This window comes from Nerophis lumbriciformis, linkage group LG28, assembly GCF_033978685.3.
Source record: "Nerophis lumbriciformis linkage group LG28, RoL_Nlum_v2.1, whole genome shotgun sequence".
Taxonomy (NCBI): domain Eukaryota; kingdom Metazoa; phylum Chordata; class Actinopteri; order Syngnathiformes; family Syngnathidae; genus Nerophis; species Nerophis lumbriciformis.
The window spans coordinates 637,731-661,846 of record NC_084575.2 but is presented as its reverse complement, the minus strand read 5'-3'; the positions used below and the strand labels follow the sequence as shown (position 1 = coordinate 661,846).

Genomic DNA, 24,116 nt, shown 5'->3' with positions numbered 1-24,116 from the left:
CCACTAGCAGAGAATGAATTGTTTTGTGGCATGCATATATTATATATAATAATATAATATTTGAAATTGGCCAGTAAATAAGTTGAGCAAGCAGCCATGAACATAATGCAATTGCTGCAGCATGATCCTTTAGGCAACCACATCCCTATAGAGATGGACCTGTGGCACAGAAATAGCTGTTTTACTCCACAGGGCCTCCGCCCGTTTGCCACTACCAGCTTAGGAGACTCTGACTCTGTCTTTTCTTGCACCTACCAGTGATAGCAAACAAAAATACAAATTCAAAGAGCCCCATTAATTATTCAAAAAGTTGTAGTGTGTTGAGCTCCAAGGACCACAATTTGGCTTCTGTAGACACACGTAAGTGACTACAAGACATACTTGATCAACAGCCACACAGGTCACACTGAGGGTGGCCGTATAAACAAGTTTAACACTGTTACAAATATGCGCCACACTGAACCCACACCAAACAAGAATGACAAACACATTTCGGGAGAACATCCGCACCGTAACACAACATAAACACAACAGAACAAGTACCCAGAATCCCATGCAGCCCTAACTCTTCCGGGCTACAATACACACCCCCGCTACCACCAAGCCCCGCCCTGCCCCGAGTTAGGGCTGCAAGGTGTTCTGGGCATTTGTTCTGTTGTGTTTATGTTGTGTTACGGTGCGGATGTTCTCCCGAAATGTGTTTGTCATTCTTGTTTGGTGTGGGTTCACAGTGTGGCGCATATTTGTAACAGTGATAAAGTTGTTTATACAGCCACCCTCAGCGTGACCTGTATGGCTGTTGATCAAGTATGTCTTGCAGTCACTTACGTGTGTCTGCAGAAGCCTCATTCAACATGTGACTGGGCCGGCACGCTGTTTGTATGGTGAAAAAGCGGACGCGACGACAGGTTGTAGAGGACGCTAAAGGCAGTGCCATCACGGCACGCCCTTAACATTGTTGTCCGGGTGAAAATCTGGAGAAATTTGGGAGAATGGTTGCCCCGGGAGATTGTCGGGAGGGGCATTGAAATTCGGGAGTTTCCCGGAAAAATCGGGAGGTTTGGCAAGTATGTTGCTAGGGCGGGAAAGCCATTCAAAGAAAGTGAATTCATTAAAAAGTGCATGTTTCTGCATCCAGTGGCCCCCAGGTAAATTGAAATTGAGACCCCTGCTGTAATTATTTTCACTAGTACAACCATTGTTTTAGTCTTTGTCTTCTGATAGTACTGACAATAACAATGTGATTGCCATTTGTTGTGATATTGTACGCAGGCATGACGTTCTTCTTCCTGAAAATAGCCATATTTCTGTGTAAAATGGAGTAGCCCAGTCCATCGAGCTGGATTCGGCTGCGCATCTGGCAACCTCAGTCAGAATTTTGACTGTGATTGCAGTACCATTTCTGGCCACATTATTACATATGGCTCCTTTAAATGAGTGTCTGTGGCAACAAAGGGAGCGCTGGAACAGAAAAGAACACTCAACTAAGGAGAAATAATAACAAAGACCAGAATATGACCTGGCGTTACAGGTCATAACAAATTACCCCGAAAAGTATTTCAAAGGGGAACATTTTGTGAAGTAATTGGAGCCTTAAATAGGTCAATAGTTCATAACAACATTGATTTTGATTTATTATTATATTTTGAGCTAAGACAGTTTTTAGGAAGTCACACTTCACTTTTTTTTTTACCCTTAATCCATACATTTCTAGATTAACTTCAGATCTCTCCATCAATTATTCATTTCTATTAATTTATTTTTGTTTGTTTTTGTTTTATACCCTTTTTGTGGTAGAAAACTTGTTTTTTTATGGCAAACACACAAAATATGCAACATTTCCACCCCTATTAAATATTTCAAAGTGGACTATTTGATGTGAACTAATTGGAGCTTTCTTTAGGTCAACATTGATTTTGATTCATCATTATATTTTGAGCAAATAAACTTTTTAATAAACAAAATCCTACTGAAATCTTCAGAGCCCCACTTATAAAAGTGTTAAAAATACATCTGTGACAATTCTGTGTCGCAGGGTTCTTGTCAGGACCGACAGACTGTGGCCAGGCTTGTTGCCAAGGTTACAATGTTTTATTTTTCAATGTTACAAAGTCTTTTTCCTTCTTCAATTCTCCAAAAGTCTTTCCTCTTTCCTCCTCTGGCTTTTCAGCTCCCTCCCTGCGGTCACCAGCGCTGCTAATAAAGAGACAGGTGATTAGATAACTCGTTCCAGCTGAGATATCCACTCACCTGGCATCTGCTTCACAGCTGGCTCCTGCACATGCCCCGCCCACAGGTGACGAGTGGACCACGCCCCTCCCACAACATCATACGCTATTTTTATTTTTTTAACTTTAAACCTATAAACTTTTATATCAACTGCAGATCTATCCGTCAATTATACGTTAATATATTTTATATTTTATGCTATTTTTGTCAAAGAAAATGTTGCCTTTTACATGCAAACACACAAAATATGTCATATTTCCCCCAACAAATATTTCAAAGTGGAATATTTAATGTGCAGTAATTGGAGCCTTCAATAGGTCAATAATTCATTACAACATTATTTTGATTCATTATTATTTTTTGAGCAATGACAGCTTTAAAGGAAAAAAAACACCTTGTGTTATAAGAGTCAAAATTGCAACTTTTTCTCGTTACTTTCACCTGTTTGCTCTTTTTTTTTTTTCTTTTTTTTTATGTATGAGTATTTTAAGTCAGGAGTATTTTTCAGGTCCCAGTGCTGACAAACTGTTTCCGGCCAACAGAAAGCAACTTGACCGCCGTAGCAAAGGAAGACAATCACACAGCCAGAAAAAGCACATTAGTGTACGCATGCGCACCAGGCTCTGAGATAAATAACAATTGTCTCCCATCCCGTCTATTAAAGTTATATTTAAAAATATTAGTTTTACTTCGTCTTTCGGCTTACGGCCATACTACCCTGAACACGTCCGATCTCGGAAGCTAAGCAGGGTCGGGCCTGGTTAGTACTTGGATGGGAGACCGCCTGGGAATACCAGGTGCTGTAAGCTTTTACACTCACGCCAGAGGGCGCTACAAAGTGCTGAGACTACAGCTGTTGTGATTCATGTATTGCTTTAATTGCAACTATTCCAAAATAAGGGAATATATTCGGTTATTATAATACAATTCCACTTAATATTTACAACTACAGTTGAAAGTACAAACCTTTACAACATGATTTAAAACACAAATACCAACTAGAGCAATATTTAGATTGATTTAAAAATAATGGTGTGGTCTTTTGCAGTCAGTCAACCTCGCCCACGCCTCCTACCACTCCGTCCTGCATGAAGCTGAGGAGCCACGACTCGTCTCGCTCTGATCAGCCAACTTATCATTTAAAGGGGTCATATAAGCTACTGTTTATTTACCAAAATAAGTTGTATGTCTTTGTTTTTGAAAATGCAAAAGTGCATTTTTATTTTCACCGGAGGTGGGGGGGAAGAGCTGGTTACTTGTTACTCTCGCGAGATCTGGAAAAGAGCTGGTTTGTACTTGTTTCTCTCGCGAGATCTGATAAGACTGCGAGCGAAGCAAACAGGGCGAGGATAAAGCAAGATGGCGTCTGACGGTGAAGACGTTATTGCAGTCGTCACAGTTCAGTGTTCTTAATCTGTGCGTCCATGTACACATATATGTCCTTTATTACACTCTTCAATAGAGTCATAATAACTGTTTGTATATTAGTCTGAGCGCACTTTGATGCTTCTCGAGCTAGCTTAGCTTGCTAGTTAGCTTAGCTTGTTAGCTGCTAACAAAGAGAGATGAAAACACATCGCTAAGCAGAGATCAAGTGTGAGTGTAAAGTGTTGTGATTGTGTGAAAATGTGCGAAAGAACCATAGCAGAGTACGAGGAGGAACTTTGTCCAACAAAAGAGGAGAAGGAGCGACAACATGAAAAACATCAAGTTGTGTTACACACAACAGGTTTGTTTACTTCTTACTCTCACATCTTTACTAACTTTATATTTATTATGAACACTTTTCTTCAATAGATTGTCTATAGGAAGATGAATTGTCATGTGAGGATCTTCAGACACACAATATTTATGAGAGGTTGATGTTCCTCTCAGTTTGTAACAAAGTGTATCAACATGTTTACACAAAACTCACACAGTCACCGGGGGAATATTCCAGAGAGCAGGTTAAGTGCAAACTCCTGAGTATATAAATAAGAGAGGTAAGACAAAGTCAGAGTCAGTTACCATGGTAACCGACGCTGTAAACCTAGCCTGCTAGCTGGCAGGTTTGACAAGTTATTTATGTGTGTAAAAGCTATACTGACCTGTTATTTCCTTCATATTGGTGCAGCCATTAACCTACTACAACACCTGCTACATTAACCTACTACAGGGGTCGGCAACCTTTACCACTCAAAGAGCCATTTTGACCCGTTTCACAAATTAAAGAAAACAATGGGAGCCACAAAACTCTTTTGAAATTTAAAATGAAATAACACTGCATACAAAGTTTATTTTTGCTTTGTGCTATGTATAAACCAGGGGTCTCAGACACGCGGCCCGTACCTTAATATGAAAATGTAATGTTAGTGCGGCCCGCAAGTTTGATATGAATGCTGCTTGACAGCATCACACTTGCCAACCCTCCCGATTTTTCCGGGAGACTCCCGAATTCCAGGGTAACTTTTCTCACGAATGTCTGCTGATATTCACCCTAACAACAGTAATAAGGGCGTGCCGTGATGGCACTGCCTTTAGCGCCCTCTACAACCATTTGTACATGCAGCGTGCCAGCCCAGTTACATGTTGTATGCGGCCTCTGCAGACACACATGAGTGACTGCAATGCATACTTGGTCAACAGCCATACAGTTCACACTGAGGGTGGCTATATAAACAACTTTAACACTGTTACAAATATGCGCCACACTGTGAACCCACACCAAACAAGAATGACAAACACATTTCGGGAGAACATCCGCATTGTAACACAACATAAACACAACAGAACAAATACAATACGTGTGTCGGTTGAGGTGGGTGGGGTTTGGTGGTAGCGGGGGTGTACAATGTAGCCCGGAAGAGTTAGGGCTGCATAGGATTCTGGGTATTTGTTCTGTTGTGTTTATGTTGTGTTACAGTGCGGATGTTCTCCCGAAATGTGTTTGTCATTCTTGTTTGGTGCGGGTTCACAGTGTGGCACATATAAGTAACAGTGTTAAAGTTGTTTTATACGGCCACCCTCAGTGTGACCTGTATGGCTGTTGACCAAGTATGCCTTGCAGTCACTTACGTGTGTAAGCAGAGGCCGCATACAACATGTGACTGGGCCGGCACGCAGATAGTATGGTGAAAAAGTGGACGCGACGACAGGTTGTAGAGGACGCTAAAGGCAGTGCCATCACGGCACGCCCTCAATGTTTTTGTCCGGGTGAAAATCGGGGAATGTTTGCTCCGGGAGAGACACTGAAATCCGGAAGTCTCCCGGAAAAATCGGGAGGGTCAGCAAGTATGCAGCTGAGCCGCATCAGAGTGATCAAAGAGCCGCATGCGGCTTTGGAGCCGCGGGTGTCCGACCCTTGACCTACTACAACACCTACTACATTGACCGACTCGATGTAGTGTGCATGCTGACTACTAGGTTGTGAGTTCAAACCCCGACTGAGTCATACCAAAGACTATAAAAATGGGACCCATTACCTCCCTGCTTGGCACTCAGCATCAAGGGTTGGAAGTGGAAGTTAAATCACCATAAAAGTTATTGCACCGCTGCTGCTCACTGCTCTCCTCACCTCCCAGGGGGTGATCAAGGTTAATGGGTCAAATGCAGAGAACAATCAGGTCAAACCTAGTGTGTGTGTGACAATCATTGGTACTTTAACTTTTTAATGTGGCAGTGATTGTGGAAAAAACAAAGCCTGATCTAAAGATGACATCTTGATCTCATACCATCTCAAACCAATTGGCTGTTCATTATTAAGTGAATTGTCTTAAAGTCGCTTAAATTTGTCTTTAACCAAGCAACACTAAGTTTTATCCAGTTACTCAATTAATCGAAAACATTTCCAGTAGAACACTTGATTAATGACATTTTCAATAGCCACAGCCCTATATTTCATGTACGATTTAATATTTAGCATGTAGGAGTTCAAATGTGATTTGTTTGTGTCCTGTAGACATCCATCAGCTGATTGGACACCAAGAAGAATGTCTCCCTCATCTGCAGGGGGACAGTTTCACTTCAGAGGATCCACAGCCCTCACATTTGAAAGAGGAAGAGGAGGGAGAGTGTTTTGTAGGGCAGGAGGAGGATGATGTCAGCAAGTTTCCACTGACTGTTGTCTCTGTGAAGACTGAAGAGCATGAAGACAAAGCACCTGAGTCCTCACAGCTTCATCACAGTCCAAGTAAGCACAACATCCACATATCATCTAATACAATGTTTGTGACACATGTTCATCCGGGGACCACATTTATGACTAAAGATGGAGATATACTTGCTTTTTAACACCACCATTTAAAAATGAATGCTCATCAATCATCAACAGTGTAATTGCTGGGGTGTAACCATGTGACCTAGAGGCCGTCCTCCTTACCTCACGTGGTCAAATGAAGGCAAACATTCAATATGGCTACTGTTTATTTACCTTTAGCAGCACATATGTCAGCATATTTCAAAGGTTTAGTGGTGAAGATTAGGGATGTATACCAACTACCATTTTTTTTTAGTACTGGTTCCTAATTATGTCGTCCATCAGGACCGTGATGAATCTGGACTAACGACACAACTATTTGTATTTTTAATTCCAGCTGACTGACGTAACTATGACACATTGTCACATTGAGTTCAGCTGCCGCTGCTACACATTAAAATCAGCTTTGAATAATGACAAATAAGGAAGCAACAACATGCAAAAGATTGATGTGTGTGTTATTGACAAGAAGATGACATAACTGCATTTCACCTTGCACTGCACACATAGTTGACTTCTTTAAGACTTCAAATAAACAGCTGTTTTTGTTTGTTTGTTTGTTTTGTTTCTTTATTTAACCAGGTAAAATCCCATTGAAATCAAATATTTATTTTCCAAGGGAGACCTGGCCAAGAGGGCAGCAGCAAGGTTACATTAAAACAGTAAACAACACATAAAACATCATATGTACAACATTAAAACTTGCTGACATAACACATGTGCATACAGACAAGGTAGACTGCAATCCTTTCACAGAAGCTTTAAACTCCTTCAATGTAACGAGGGTTTGAAGTTGAATATTGGATTGTAGGTTATTCCAAGCCTTCGCTGCTGAAAACCTAAATGCTTTCTTGCCCAGTTCAGTTCTTACTTTGGGGACAACAAATTGCAGAACATTCATTGAAAAAAGATTGTGACTTCCTTGTTTCTTTGTTAAAAGACAAGACAGATAAGATGGGGTGATACCCAGAATGGTTTTGTAGATGAACACATACCAATGATTGAGGCGTCAAGCACATAAAAATGTCCAGTTAATTATTGAGTATAGCACACAATGGTGAGTAAGTTAACCATTGAGTATAACACACAATGGTGAGTAAGTTAACCATTGAGTATAACACACAATGGTGAGTAAGTTGGTGATGAATCTCAGTGCTCTGTGGTACACACTATCCAGCTTGTGGAGACAACCAGCAGTAGCATTCATGTACAACACATCTCCATAGTCAATAACAGGTAAAAAGGTTGTTTCCACCAATTTCTGTTTCACAGGAAAAGAAAAGCAAGACTTGTTTCTATAATAAAATCCCAGTAAAAGTTTCAGGTTTTTTTTTACAACATACTGAATGTGCTCCTCAAAACTCAAGTGGTCATCAATTAAAAATCCTAACTATTTAAAAGCAGATACTAACAAAATGTGTTGCCCATTTCTTGTTCAAATGTTCTCACACAGTGCTGCTCTTACAATTTTTGATGTGGTAAAGAACATACACTTTGTTTTCTCTGCATTTAAAAGCAGTTGAAGATAGCAAAGTTGTTCTTGTACTCTGTCAAATGCATGTTGTAGATTTTTAAAGGCCTCAGCAGGAGTGGGTGCTGTGCAGTATATGACAGTATCATCAGCGTAGGAATGGAAAGTTGAGTTCGGAATATTCTGTCCAAGATTATTAATTATTAATTAATAATGGGCCCAACACAGAACCTTGAGGGACACCCTTTTTCACTTGCAGTATGTCCGAGAAGGAACCTTCTATCTGAACAGCCTGAGTTCTACTTGTGAGGTCATTTGCAAACCATCCAACTGCTTGCTGAGAAAAACCAATAGCTGCAAGACGTTTGATTAAAATGACATGATCAACAGTATCAAATGCCTTTGAAAAGTCAATAAAGAGGGACAGACAGCACTGCCTCTTGTCAAGAGCTTAAGTTAAATCATTTATAAACTTCATAGCAGCAGTAACAGTACTGTGATTTCTGCCAAAACATGACTGAAAAGGTGACAGAATAAAGTTGGTGTCCAAAAAGTCTTTTTATCTGTTCACTGATAAGGGATTCGAGCACTTTTGCCAGAACAGAGAGTTTAGAGATCGGTCTGTAATCATTTAGATTACTATGGTCACCTCCTTTTAATAGGGGGATTACAAGGGCAGATTTCCAATCCAAGGGGATTTCATTTGAAATTCGAGTAAAGTTAAAAATGTGAGTCAGTGGTCCAGCTATAATTTCAGCTGCCAACTTTAAAAAGAGCGGCTCCAACTTATCTGAGCCAGCTGTCTTTCTAGGTTTAAGTTGTTATAGAGCCCTCATGACCTCTGTTGTGGTAAAGGGTGTAAAGTTAAAAACCTGGGTATTTTCAACGGTTCTTTCCGGAGTTAGCGGAACTTCAGTAAAGTTGTCAGAATAATAGAGAAAACCAGAGTTAATAAAATGATTATTATAATGACTACCCATTTCTCTTCTGTCACTTACTCTGACACCATCAACAAGTATACTAGGTGGGAGATTGACTGAATTACAGCAGGCGGACAAAGATTTGATGATTTTCCAAAACTTCTTTGGGTGTTTGAGGTTTTCAGTTGTTGTGGAGAAATAAAATTCTGATTTGACTTTCCGAAGGAGAGAGGTAAATTGATTTCTGAAATGTCTAAAATTCAACCAATCTGCTTCTAACCCTGACTTGCGTGCCCTGGCCCAAGCAGCATTACGCTCATGCAATACATTTGACAGGTCCGATGTAAACCACTGATTGTCACGTCCTTTAACCCTACATTTTCTAAATGGGGCATGTTTGTTCACTATACTCAAGAAGTTTTTGTGAAAATATTTCCAAGCCAGTTCAACATTATCAAAAAGAGCAATTCTATCACAATTAAAAAGATGCAAGTCATGTAAAAAAGCTTGCGTCTCAAATAATTTCATATTATATTTTTCAAGAAGACGAGGCTTTCTTTTAGGAAGTCTTGTGTCTCGCACTACTGCAATCACACAATGATCACTCACATCATTAGGGAAAACACCAGATGCAACACATTTGAAGGGCATATTTGTTAGAATTAATCAGAATCAGAATCAGAATCAGCTTTATTGTCATTACGCAAGGTAACGAGATTGAGGCCATTTCATACAGTGCGATGTGTGCATGCTAGAAAAAATGAATATATACATGAAAAAACAAACAAAAAAAAAACAGGGTGGTTGGTGGAATGGGTTATTGCACCGAAGAGAAGGCAGAGAAGTCAATGAGTGTAGCTTTTTGAGGGCATTTAGGATTAGGTCTTGTAGCTGAGTTAATTAATTGTGTTAAATTTAGAGATTCACACTGTGCTTTCAAAGAGTCAGACACAGATGTGAGCCAGTCCCAGTTCAAATCACTATTTCCATGTATTTCAGTTGAGACAGAAGTTTCACAAGAGTAGATAGGGAATTACTAGGGGCAGATAGAGGCCTATAACACCCCACTACCATAATGTGGTGATTTCTAGCTAATTCAATTTCAAGTGCTAACAGTTCAAGTTCTTTACTTACTGCTTCAGAGAGCACTAATTTAACATCAAACCTCTGCTTAATATATATGGCCACTCCACCACCTTTTCTTTGTCGGTCAGTACGATAGACATTATAAATATCTTTATCAAGCACAGATTGTTTAAGCCAAGTTTCAGATAAGACTACAATATCAACATTTGTTGAGTTTATCCAGATCTTTATCATATCCAGTTTATGGAGTAAACTCCGAACATTGATATGAATAATCCCAAGACCAGATCTCGTTTTAAAATCTGCAGGTGTAAAACATTGTGTAGGTGTATCAGGGCCTGGATTAGTCTCAACATTTCCTGAGAGCAATAACAATAATATAACTAAACATTTGCGCTTAAAGTTACCATCTTTTGAGTCGGTCTTTAATCTGTGAAAGTAAGTGCTCACAATAGGGGAGGATGCAGTAATGTTGACGTGATCTCTCAAAACAAGGAAACAAATAAGAATGAATGGACTCTACCATAGTATGCAGCCATTTTGTTTTGTCCAAAGTCACAGAAATCTTCAACTGAGATAAGGCCGAGGTTATTTTGTAGCTGCCACTATGATGAAATGTCAAATTATCAAATATGTCAAACTGTGCATCTTGAAGTAGCATAGCTCGTGAGTGGGGGTGACCAGACCCATTTGGGACACCAGTAAAACCACACAAAAGTATAAAACACAATATAATAATTTGTGACATAGTGAGAGGAGAAGTTCCACTTGTTTTACCACTTTTGAAGATGTTAGCAGACAGGGCTAAAGACTAGCAACCAAGGCCGACGGGTGGAAGCCCGTAGACAAAGCCAATGGCTGGAGGCAAACAGCAGGTCGATGGAAGGCTAGTAGGCAGGTCGATGGTGGAAGCCTAGCAGGCAGGTCGATGGTGGAAGGCTAGCAGGCAGGCCGATGGTGAAAGGCTAGCAGGCAGGTCGATGATGGAAGGCTAGCAGGCAGGCCGATGGGGGAAGGCTGGTAGGCAGGTTGATGGTGGAAGGCTAGGAGGCAGGTCGATGGTGGAAGGCTAGCAGGCAGGTCGATGTTGGAAGGCTAGCAGGCAGGCCGATGGGGGAAGGCTGGTAGGCAGGTTGATGGTGGAAGGCTAGCAGGCAGGTCAATGGTGGAAGACTAGGAGGCAGGTCGATGATGGAAGGCTAGCAGGCAGGCCGATGGGGGAAGGCTGGTAGGCAGGTTGATGGTGGGAGGCTAGCAGGCAGGTCGATGGTGGTAGGCTAGGAGGCAGGTCGATGGTCGAAGACTAGCAGGCAGGCCGATGGTGGAAGGCTAGCAGGCAGGTCGATGATGGAAGGCTAGCAGGCAGGCCGATGGGGGAAGGCTGGTAGGCAGGTTGATGGTGGAAGGCTAGCAGGCAGGTCGATGGTGGAAGGCTAGTAGGCAGGTCAATGGTGGAAGGCTAGTGGCGCGGTTGGTAGAGTGGCCGTGCCTGAGGGTTCCAGGTTCAATCCCCACCTTTTACCAACCTAGTCACGTCTGTTGTGTCCTTGAGCAGGACACTTCACCCTTGCTCCTGATGGGTCGTGGTAAGCGCCTTGCATGGCAGATCCCGCCATCAGTGTGTGAATGAGACAGTATGAGTTTGCTAAGTACAAAAATGAGTCGAAATTTTTTAATGAAAGAAACTGCTGTTCTAAATGTGTCCTCTAGATGTCGCAATAGCAATTCTTTGTATCTTTGTAGATGATGCTACATATGTAAAACACAACTAAAACACATGATGTTAGCGCACCAGTCGGGGAAAATGAGCAAACTACATCAATAACATCCTGTAATTTGATTTTGATATTATTTATTTATCTTGATAGATTGAAAATGAACACCAATGAGTTGACTGATGAACATTATCACATAATTGATTCTGAAAGTGTAAAAAAGGACAACTAAAGATAGAATACTATTGGATGTAAAAAAAAACAACATGATTTGTACATTTTCAGAATGTGTTTGTTCTATTTTTAAACAAAGAAAACAATCTGCAGTTGTCTTTATTTTTACGTTATCTTGCCGTAATTTTACCAGTCCGGCCAACTTGGAGTAGATATTCCTCCATGTGGTCCCCCCCATCTAAAATTAGTTTAAACAACCCTGGCCTAGATCTTCCTGCGAAAAGCAGATACGAGAAAAAAATCTAATTATGAAACGGAATAGATCCCTAAAGATTTGTTGAGTAATATCAAGGATTATCCGTCGGTGGCGTTCCCAGTCATGTGGAACTATCTTGAGTTCCAGACGTCATTCTACACCACAAATTATGGTTAAGTTTAGAGATAAAGTTTAGCTGACATAGACCGTATACAGAATAAAATATTTACACACTTTATATCAGTGAGTGTAAAGTTAAGAATGCCTCAATCAATGCTGCCTTGTACTTATAAAAAAAACTTGCTCCTCATCAAATTTCCAAGTCTGTTTTTGTACTCACTTGTGAATAAATTTTAGTGGCTGGGACAAAAGGAAGTATTTCCCGTGTTTTTATTGGTTGTTTTGCTACACTATTTTAACACAACACACGAAAGAACACAAATAATGTCATCGTGTTAACAGTGTCAGTCCAAAACTATGTCTATTCTCTCTTTATCTTATTTACTTAATTACTCAACAGACGTTCAACAGCCCCTTCACATTAAAGAGGAAGAGGACGATCCACAGCCCACCCACATTAAAAAGGAAGAGGATGATCCACAGCTCACCCACATTAAAGAGGAAGAGGAGGATCCACACATGAAAGAGGAAGAGGAGGGAGAGTGTGTTGTAGGGCAGGAGGAGGATGATGTCAGCAAGTTTCCACTGACTGTTGTCTCTGTGAAGACTGAAGAGCATGAAGACAAAGCACCTGAGTCCTCACAGCTTCATCACAGTCCAAGTAAGCACATATCATTTTATTCTCAGGGCATTCAATCCATCACAACTGGACTGTTCACTTTGTCTTAGAAGACTCATCCAAGTAGGCTTCATCACTTCATGCTCATACACTTCAAGTCTTAAATCTAATCATTGGAATTTAGAGGGGAACTGCACTTCTTGGGAATGTTTTTATTGTTCACAATCTTTATAAAAGACATGATGGTGGATATATTAAAAAAATAAAATAAAAATCACGTTCTAACTAGGGCTGGGCGATATGGCATTTTATTAATATGTTAAAATGTTTAGGCCATGTTGCGATACACCATATATATGTGGATATGTTCAGGCCAGGTCACGATACACCATATATATGTCGATATGTTTAGGCCATGTCACGATACACCATATATATGTGGATATGTTTAGGCCATGTCACGATACACCATATATATGTGGATATATTTAGGCCATGTCACGATACACCATATATATGTGGATATGTTTAGTCCATGTCACGATACACCATATATATGTGAATATGTTTAGGCCATGTCACGATACACCATATATATGTGGATATTTTGCCTTAGCCTTGAATGAACACTTGATGCATATAATCACAGCAGTATGATGATTCTATGTGTCTACATTAAAACATTCTTCTTCATACTGCATTAATATATGCTACTTTTAAACTTTCATGCATAGAGGGAAATCACAACTAAGTCAATTTAGCAAAAGTGTATTTATTAAACAGTTATTAAGCAGTGGCACAAACATTCATGTCATTTCCAAACAGAAAGTTCAAGATTGTCAGAGACATTTTAAAACAAGCTATTAGTGCACTTTTGTGCATGATGTCACTAAGATGACATATCATAACAATACTAAATTAAAGTGCACTTTTTGTACAGAACGCCACTACAATAGTTTAAAACAAATAAAGTGCACTTTTGTGCATGATGTCACACACGATATTTCAATAAGTGTCAAATAAAAATGAGCTGCATTATAGGAAATCAAATAGTGTATGTCCTTCGCTATGTGGTAGGTTCCTGCGGACGTTATCTCGTTCTGTTGTTGACTATTTGTTTCATACGGTGTTGATCTGGAAATGGTTGCTTGGGCATTTTGTGGGTGTGGCACTGAACGGAGATGTTGACATGCAGAGTTTCAAGCACTCTTCATTCTCTAGCGGGTGACTTTTCAAATGATGCTACATTAGCAGTGCTACTACTTTTTTTACCAACGCTTTTGCCGCATACTTGTTCAACATCTACCTGCTTGAAGCCAAACCACCGCCAGACGATGGACCCCCTGCTGTTTGTCTTGGGAATTAATTATTCCTTCATTTGTTACCAGATTGGCACCTTCTTTCTCTCGTATTACCACTAGCACCACAGCTGACGTTACCATGCCGCTACCTGTCTGCTCCGTGAGAGCGTATGACGTTGCACACGTGACAGTATGTGACGTATGTAAGAAGGTGCGCTTGTTTTATGTCTCTGTGAGAAGGAGAGACAAGAAAGAGTGAGAAGAGCCTGTAGTGTAATGCCTGCAGCTAAAAGCAACTGTGTGAGAACGTATACTCCAATATCACCATATAGTCATGTTCTATATCGCACAGAGACAAACCCACGATATATCCAGTATATTCCATATATCACACAGCCCTAATTCTAACTCATAAATGTAAATAAAAGTCCACTTGCAATGGAGCCAATGGGAGGTCCTCTATAACCATCCAAAATACACCAACAATACTCCATTTGCATTTTGTGGCTTGAATGTCCACCAAGTGTTAGTTGAGTTGAGTTTATTTGGAACATGCAAGCATACAACATGATACATCACACATGCATGCATACAACATGATATATCACACATGCATGCATACAACATGATGCATCACACATGCATGCATACAACATGATACATCATACATGCATGCATACAACATGATTCATCACACATGCATGTATACAACATGATACATCACACATGCATGCATACAACATGATACATAACACATGCAAGCATACAACATGATACATAACACATGCAAGCATACAACATGATACATCACACATGCATGCATACAACATGATACATCACACATGCATGCATACAACATAATTCATCACACATGCATGTATACAACATGGTACATCACACATTGTTGGATTTAATATGTGTATTTGTTATGTGTATATGTATTGATGGCGGACTTACCTGGGACTTTAAGATGGGCGGGGCTACCACTGACAGGTGACCATGTCGGTAGCTTTAAAAATGGCGTCATTGTTTCGTTTGTAAAAACAGCGTGCTTCGTCACCAGCATACCCCACTGGTAAGATCATTTGTTATGTCCGCTTTGCTTTGTTAGATCAGCTGAATTATTGTTTAAATTCCATGCTTGCCTGCTTCCTTGCTTTTCTGTTTGTTGTAAATCCGCTGTGTCCGCAGCGCTTGTTGTGCGGCGGACTTGCTGCGTCACAACCAGGGCAAACACTCATTATTTAGTCTTTGAACAACATTGGCAAAATTAACAGTAATGTGTGGATTGAAATCTGCTGGATTAGATTGTTGTCACGTTGCGTGTGTCCAGCAGCATTTCGAAGGTTTGAGTTAAAAATACCGGCACTTTACTTCCTGGTTTGGCTGATGGGATTTGTAGTTCTTTTATGTAGTTCTGCTCATATGTGTAATGTGTGCCTCAAACAGAGCGCCGGTGTTTTATGTCTTTTTAATATGATTGTCCATGAACCATAGAGACATTATAAATAATTCTGATCACATTTAAAACATTATATGACATAAATTAATGGTGATAATAAAATGTAATGCTAAAATTAATAAGTTAGGATAAAATCACAGTGATTGATAATATGTCATATCATGGTTGACAACATTATGGTTCAGTTGATGAATTCATGTTTATTATTTACATTATGATGATTCAAGATAGATACATTGTTTTATGTTCATGTTTACTTGTAGGTTATTACCTGCTTCTGCTGCTGCTGCTGCTGCTGCTGCTGCTACTGTTTCTGCAATAGTACCAAATAAAACAAGCAAAAGAGTGCAGTGCGAGTAATTCCTTTTATGCTGAGTGACGACCCCTATTCAGAGGGCCAATACGGAAAAAACTGTATAGTAATAACCACGGATTGGATGAGATTGGAATTTACCTACAAATCCCCCGATGAGTTTTAAGTCTTGAAGAGGAATAAATAACTCTCCAAGCGAAACAACACTGTGTCCACCTAACAATTGACCAAAGGAGAACCACCATTTGGAGGGAAAGGACCCTGCTGGTGGAACCAAACCCAGGTCAGATAAAGAATAAGGAAAATGGACACGCAGGAACTTGAAGCCCTCAGAGGAATGCGCTCTGCTGCGCAATCCTCCTTCACCAAGAGGGCCAATAAGCTTGCCTCCAAAGTCAAACTGTTAGGAGAGAGAGCCCTGATTGACGAGCTGAGGATCCTTGAGGTGGACTATGAGAGGGTCAGTGATGCAGGAGATGACTATGCTGAAGCCCTCAATGCGGTGAACGGAACCGAGGATGAAGAGGACAAGGCAAAAGAAGAAGCAGCCTGCATAGCGGAGAAGACAGCTGAGTGCCTCCGTAAATACACAGAGACCGTTGAGCTCATTCAAGAAAGAATCTGGACTAAGTTTGCAGCAGATGACATCGGAGAATGTGTTTCCAGTGCAGAGACCAAGATGGATCAGGTTGAGGGCTGCAACATAAAGAAGTTAAAGAGGTCTGATTTTGAGCTCACCAGATGTGGCCTGAGAGAGAGGATCGATGAGCTCGAGCGAAGATGCAGGAACTGGGATGCTCTTATCTCATATGCCAACACAAAGATGCTCAAGGAGAAGGTCCGAGCTCTGTGGCGCCGAGTAAGAGACTGGGAGGATAGCTGGCGAGACCCAAGATGCACGCAGTCATCCGATGAAGATATGGATGACAAAGAGAAAAAAAAAAAAAAAAAAAAAAAAAAAAACAGCCCAGTCAGTCTCACAGAGCCCCCATTTAGCGGTCCCAGTCTAAAAGAGGAACTTCCTTCAGGAAGCAACACCCAAGTTGCTCCTTCCAATCCTCTCCCAACAACCATCTCAGCTTCAGGTGCCAGAATCCAGGCACTTAGTGGACCAGTTGGTGGCAGCACTGGAACCACATCAAATGCCTCTAGCACACCGCCGATGACCCAGAGTGCTCCCCGGGGCATCCCTGACATGTATCCTGGAGGTTACGGCTACAGAAATCAGTTCCCCCTCGAGAGCGCACGTCTCCCCACGTTTTCTGGTGACATAACAGATTATTACCGTTGGAAGGCTGAATGGGGAGAACTGGAGCAATTGGGGAACCCACTGAGGACGGCAGGTGTAACAAGGTTCCATCTCCTAGCTAGCCTCGGTGAGAAAGTGAAGAAGGACCTAGTCCTGTCCAGCTGCGTGTCCGCTGAGGAAATGTTCCAACGCTTGGACAACAGATATGGGAATAAGGCAAGGATTGTCCAGATGATTGCGAGTGAGGTGCAAGGCCTGCCCCCTGTAAAAGGAAATAACCCTAGGAGAGCAATTGAGCTGATCCAGACGGTGGAAAGGGCCCTAAGCAACCTTCTCATCCTGGGTGAAGAGGATGTTATGAAAAATCGTCTGGTGGCACAGTCTCTGGAGAGTAAGCTACCGAACTTCCTAAAGGAGAAATGGGTGGATCACAAGAATGTGCCCACCAATGGTTTCGCCCATCAGAACCATTTTGAGTGTCTTCTTCAATTCCTAAAGAGACAGGAGGTAATTCTTGAAGAGCTGGACCAGTTGGAAACTAGCCTTGCAGAAAATACTCCCTCTGAGAAACGCCCGATAGAAACTTCAGAGAAGAGGGCGAAGAAAGCTTTCTCCAGGGTCACTGCAGGACAACGCGGGCCTCCAGCAAAGACACAATCGCAATGCTCCGTCTGTGGCGACGAAACACACACTGGAAGGCTTTTTGCTTGCAAAACCTTCAGGGACTTGGACCTGGCAAAAAGAAAGTCTCACCTAAGGACCCATGGTGTGTGCAACAGGTGCTTGAACATTCACCCCAATGATGGCCGTTGCAACTCAGGGTTCCTCTGCAGTAAAGCGGACTGCCGGCAAGACGAGGCTCACCACTACCTGCTCTGCCCCAGGTTCGCCACTCAAAGGGACGGTGGCAGTAAAGTCCCAGCAAAAGTAGTGAAAAGGCCTCTTGGCCTAACCAACCAGCAGGAAGAGTTTCTTGCAACGCTAACTCCAGAGCAGAGGACAGAGTGCAGGAAAGTCTTCTCAAACAAAACCACCACAGCAATCTGCACCAGCAATAGAAGTCTACCTAAAGAATATCCAGTGCTAATGATGCTTCTCAAGGTCACTACCAACTCTGGCCATCTCATCGGAACATTGATTGACCTTGCTTCAGATACCAATTACATCACAAATACTGGAGCCAAGCGTCTCGGACTATGTGGAGAGAACATCAAATTGATTGTGCATGGAGTTGGTGGGATGCGGAGGACAATCATGACCAGGAGATACTCCCTTCGGTTGAGGGTAGAAACTCCCGAGGGAACGGTGGGAGTGCATAAGATCATTTGTTACGGCCTGGAGAGCATCGCAGAGGTCACCCAGAAAGCCACACCACATCAACTTCAAGGGTTCTTCCCTGGTGTTGCTGCTGAAGACTTGGTCCGGCCCACCAAAATCGATCTCCTCATCAGCCACAGGGAAGGTCGCCTGGTCCCACAGCCAGTCAGGAGAAAAGGGGACTTGATCCTTTGGGATGGCCCACTTGGAAAGACGGTCGCTGGGACCCACCCTGACCTCCTTGAGATGGTAGATTTAACCTTCCACCAGTCTGACACTCATGTCGCGAGGTCCATGAGAACTGCCTCAAAAGTATATGAGGAGGTCCTTGTGGACTCAAGCAATTCGAACACCGAGTTCACAAAGAAAGAGACAGTCCTCAGCAGCACCGCTACAACTAACAAGGAAGTGTTAGAGTGGTTCAGGTGGGACAGCATCGGAGCAGCGTGCGACCCTCAATGTGGGGGCTGCAAATGTGGCATGTGTGCCCCAGGAGGAAAGGAGATGACCCTTGGAGAAGAAAGGGAGTTGGAGAAAATCAAAAATGGCCTCTCCTATGTTCTAGCAGACAAGCACAGCCAGTTACCCCACTGGGAAGCTGCCTATCCCTGGCGAGGAGACCCAGCCTCTCTCCCTGACAATCGCAGAGCCGTGGAGGCTACTTTCAGGAGGACAGAGTCCAGGCTGGGACGAGAACCCGCTTGGAAAGCAGCGTATGGGGAACAAATCCATGACATGGTCAGAAGAGGTGCGGCTGTCAAGCTATCAGAAGAAGAGATGGATTCCTGGAAGGGCCCAAAGTGGTACATTAGCCACTTGGTCGCCCTGAACCCCCACTCTGCTTCCACCCCTGAGAGAATAGTGTGGAATAGCAGCCAAGAGTTTCAGGGTTGGAGCCTGAATGACCTTCTCCACAAAGGTCCAGATGTACTTAATCCAATAAAAGGAGTTCTCTTACGGTTCAGAAGCGGGCAACATGCTGCCCTGGGCGATGTACGAAAGATGTACAACTCAGTTTGGCTCAAGGATGAAGAGGTCCACCTGCATCGATTCCTGTGGAGGGATGACCCCCTGAACGAAATAGAGACGTTTGCAGTTGTCCGAGTGAACATTGGCGATAAGCCAGCAGGATGTATTGCCCAAGTTGCAATGCGAGAGACAGCTAAACTGCCACAGTTCTCATCAATGCTCAAAGAACGTAGAGTTTTAGAAGAAGACTGCTACGTCGATGACATTCTGACGTCGGACAATGATCTTGATGCTCTACGAGAGACAACTGTTGGTGTGGAGAAGATCTTAGAGGCAGGAGGGTTCTCTCTAAAACCCTGGGTCTTCTCTGGCCAAAGTGGTAGGGGGGGAACCCAAAGCAGTCCCCAGCTTGGCTGTCCAAGCACGCCGAACATCCTCATCCTCCCAAATCAGATGCAAGAGGAAGATAGCAAAGCCCTCGGGGTTGGGTACGAGCCCGAGTCAGACAAGCTACGCATCCTCGCTACAATAAACTTCTCAAAGAAGAGGGGAAAGATGAGGACTGGGCTTGACTTAAAAGAGGACGAGATTAGGAGCAGCACTCCTGAGCCGCTGAGCCGGCGCTTGCTTCTTGGCCAAATTGCCAGCCTCTATGACCCCATTGGTCTGGTCTCCCCTGCGAAACAGAAAGGGGTAATACTCGTAAGGGAGTCCTTTCAAGAAGCAAGAAAAGATCGCCCGATGAAGGACACATGGGATGACCCACTGTCACCAGGACTCCGGGAGTCAGCAGTCAGACTTTTTGAGGAGTATGCAAGGCTCGGCCAAATAAGATTTGACCGGAGCCTCACCCCCCCTGCAGCCTTAGGCCCCCCAATTGGGGTTACATTCTCTGATGGGAGCGAAGCTTCTTACGGAGCTGTGCTTTATCTTCGCTGGGAAACCGAGCCTGGTAAGGTCATCGTGAGGCTGGTGGAGTCGAAGGCCAAGCTTACTCCTCTCGACCAGAAGGGGGATGGAGTTAAAGCTGAACTTTGTGGCGCGGTAATTGCTACTCGCTTGAGGAAGTACTTTGAGAGGCACTGCCGCATCCCAGTCGATCATTGGGTACACCTAGTAGACAGCCAGACGATCCTTGGTGCGATCCAAAAGGACAGTTATGGATATCAGACCTTCTTTGCAAATCGAATCGGAGAAATCCAGAAGGCCGGCCCAGTGGACGCTTGGAAGTGGGTTGAAGGAGACCTAAACATTGCCGATATCCTTACGAGGGGAGCGACTCCTGAGGAGTTGAACGAGGACTCGGAGTGGCAGAACGGGCCTGACTTCCTCAAGTGGCCTGAAAGCAAGTGGCCGGTGAAGACTGCAAATGAAATCGCTGCCACGGTCGCCCCAGACAGCATCAAGAAGCTTCAAAGACGCGTATTCTCTGCCGTGGTCACAAGGCGACAGAAAAATGGGAGCGACAGCAGAATGAAGCCTCCTGAGTCTGCCGGCCCTAGGACCACTCCACCTCTATCTATCCCACGGGTGCGGCCCGTGGCCCTTGTGCGCCTCGTTGAGCCTGGGAGGTTTAGCTCCCTCACCAGGCTGTGTGGGACTGTTGCCTGGACTCGGCGGGCAGTGGAGGCCTGGTTAGGTGGCAGCCACCAGGCCACTGCCAATGAAAATGCAAAGCCTGGTCTTACAGCTGTTGAGAGGGCAGAGGCCTTCCATTACCTTGCCCTTGAAGCCCAGGACGGAGTTGAGTTCCGGGATGAAACTCTGGACCGACTCGTGGTCCGAAAAGATGAGGTCACGGGGCTCCTACTCTGCGGAGGACGAATTCAGTCCTGGAATGAAGGCAAGACTGCTATTCCTCTGATCCCTATGCAGTCAAGATTGGCCACATTACTAGCCCAAGAGGCTCATGAGAAGAACCACGAGGGGATTGCAGCAACTCTCCTAGGTACTCGAAGAAAAGCCTGGATCATACAGGGCCGTCGAGCAGTCAGGAGAGTTATAAATGACTGCATCCACTGCCGAAAGCAAAGAGCTAGAGTATGTCAGCAAGTGATGAGTGACCTCCCGCTGGAGCGCACGCAAAGGGCAGGCCCATTCGAGTACACAACCCTGGATCTATTCGGCCCCTATGAAGTCAAGGACGCAGTCAAGGGGAGAGCAAGGAAGAAAGTCTGGGGAATTGTTTTCTGCTGCATGGCTTCAAGGGCAGTCCATGCCGATGTATGCGATGACCAGTCCTCAGAAAGTTTTCTGCTGGCCTACTCCCGCTTTGTTGCCCTTAGAGGTCACCCACGCAAGCTATGGTCCGACAAAGGGACAAACTTCATCGGGGCTAAACCCGCTCTGAATGAGCTCCAAAACCACTTGCGCTGTCTACAAACATCATCTGTTGAGGACATTGCAGCCAAGAATGGGACAGACTGGGCATGGTGCTTCCACCCTGCCGATGCGCCTCACCGGAATGGAGCAGCAGAAGCTGCCGTAAAATTGATAAAAAGAGCCTTAACAAGTTTGAAAGGAGCGACAGACTCTCTCACCTGGGGTGAGTTCCAGACTCTAATTTTTCAGGCAGCCAACCTGACAAATGAGCGCCCAATCGACGCTCGCGCCCAGGAGCAAGAGGAGTCAGTCGACTACATAACTCCCAACTCTCTCATCCTCGGACGATCCTCAGTGGGAGGAGACACAGATGGACTTGATCTAGTCACCCACCCTTGGCGCAGGCTAAGGAACATCCACAATTTAGTTGACAGATTCTGGGCCAAGTGGAATGAACTAGCCGGTCCAAATCTCTTTGTCCGTGAGAAGTGGCATACAAAGGAGAGAAACGTCAAAGAGGGAGACATCGTCTGGATCGCAGACCCTAATGCTATGAGAGGACAATTCCGCTTGGGCATAGTTACAGCCACAAGACCAGACAGGCATGGAGTCGTCAGGGACGTCGATGTCAAAGTTTGTGCTGGCCTTCCAACGACGAATACTGAGAGAAAAGGCAGGACAAATCAACAACTCCCGTCAACCATCATCCTGCAAAGGGATGTAAGGCGGCTGATCGTGCTGATCCCAGCAGAGGATTCGACTCCAGCTGCGACTTCATGACGCTGTCTCCCGGGGCGACTTCAAAGTTCCAGTCACTGCCCCACCCTTTGGCCAAATCAACGCCCCAAAACCCCTTAAAACTATTTGGCTGGTTGGTGTAGGCGGATCGCTGCCACCATGCCCACACAGTGCACACAGTACATATACGAAGATGAGCATCCACACTCCATTTAAAAAAAAAAAAAAAAATAAATAAAAAATAAAAAATCATTGTAACTGGATTTTTGAATGTGTGTCACAAAGTGGGGTCTCTAGATTGTGGTGTAAGTTCCTTGGATGGGACATCAGGAACTTAAGTGGGAGGTGTTGGATTTAATATGTGTATTTGTTATGTGTATATGTATTGATGGCGGACTTACCTGGGACTTTAAGATGGGCGGGGCTACCACTGACAGGTGACCATGTCGGTAGCTTTAAAAATGGCGTCATTGTTTCGTTTGTAAAAACAGCGTGCTTCGTCACCAGCATACCCCACTGGTAAGATCATTTGTTATGTCCGCTTTGCTTTGTTAGATCAGCTGAATTATTGTTTAAATTCCATGCTTGCCTGCTTCCTTGCTTTTCTGTTTGTTGTAAATCCGCTGTGTCCGCAGCGCTTGTTGTGCGGCGGACTTGCTGCGTCACAACCAGGGCAAACACTCATTATTTAGTCTTTGAACAACATTGGCAAAATTAACAGTAATGTGTGGATTGAAATCTGCTGGATTAGATTGTTGTCACGTTGCGTGTGTCCAGCAGCATTTCGAAGGTTTGAGTTAAAAATACCGGCACTTTACTTCCTGGTTTGGCTGATGGGATTTGTAGTTCTTTTATGTAGTTCTGCTCATATGTGTAATGTGTGCCTCAAACAGAGCGCCGGTGTTTTATGTCTTTTTAATATGATTGTCCATGAACCATAGAGACATTATAAATAATTCTGATCACATTTAAAACATTATATGACATAAATTAATGGTGATAATAAAATGTAATGCTAAAATTAATAAGTTAGGATAAAATCACAGTGATTGATAATATGTCATATCATGGTTGACAACATTATGGTTCAGTTGATGAATTCATGTTTATTATTTACATTATGATGATTCAAGATAGATACATTGTTTTATGTTCATGTTTACTTGTAGGTTATTACCTGCTTCTGCTGCTGCTGCTGCTGCTGCTGCTGCTACTGTTTCTGCAATAGTACCAAATAAAACAAGCAAAAGAGTGCAGTGCGAGTAATTCCTTTTATGCTGAGTGACGACCCCTATTCAGAGGGCCAATACGGAAAAAACTGTACACACATGCATGCATACAACATGATACATAACACATGCAAGCATACAACATGATACATCACACATGCATGCATACAACATGATGCATCACACATGATGCATCACACATGCATGCATACAACATGATACATCACACATGCATGCATACAACATGATACATCACACATGCATGCATACAACATGATACATCACACATGCATGCATACAGCATGATACTTCACACATGCATGCATACAACATGATACATCACACATGCATGCACACAACATGATACATTACACATGCATGCATACGACATG

The 24,116-nt window shown here is 43.3% G+C and overlaps 1 protein-coding gene and 1 pseudogene across 1 annotated transcript in view; both read left to right on the top strand.

The window, feature by feature from the left end:
• Positions 1–24,116, top strand: part of LOC133570631 (uncharacterized) — a 682,377-nt gene that overhangs the window by 340,732 nt on the left and 317,529 nt on the right. The gene's annotated exons all lie outside the window — the stretch shown is intronic.
• Positions 2,930–3,038, top strand: LOC133571225 (5S ribosomal RNA; annotated as a pseudogene).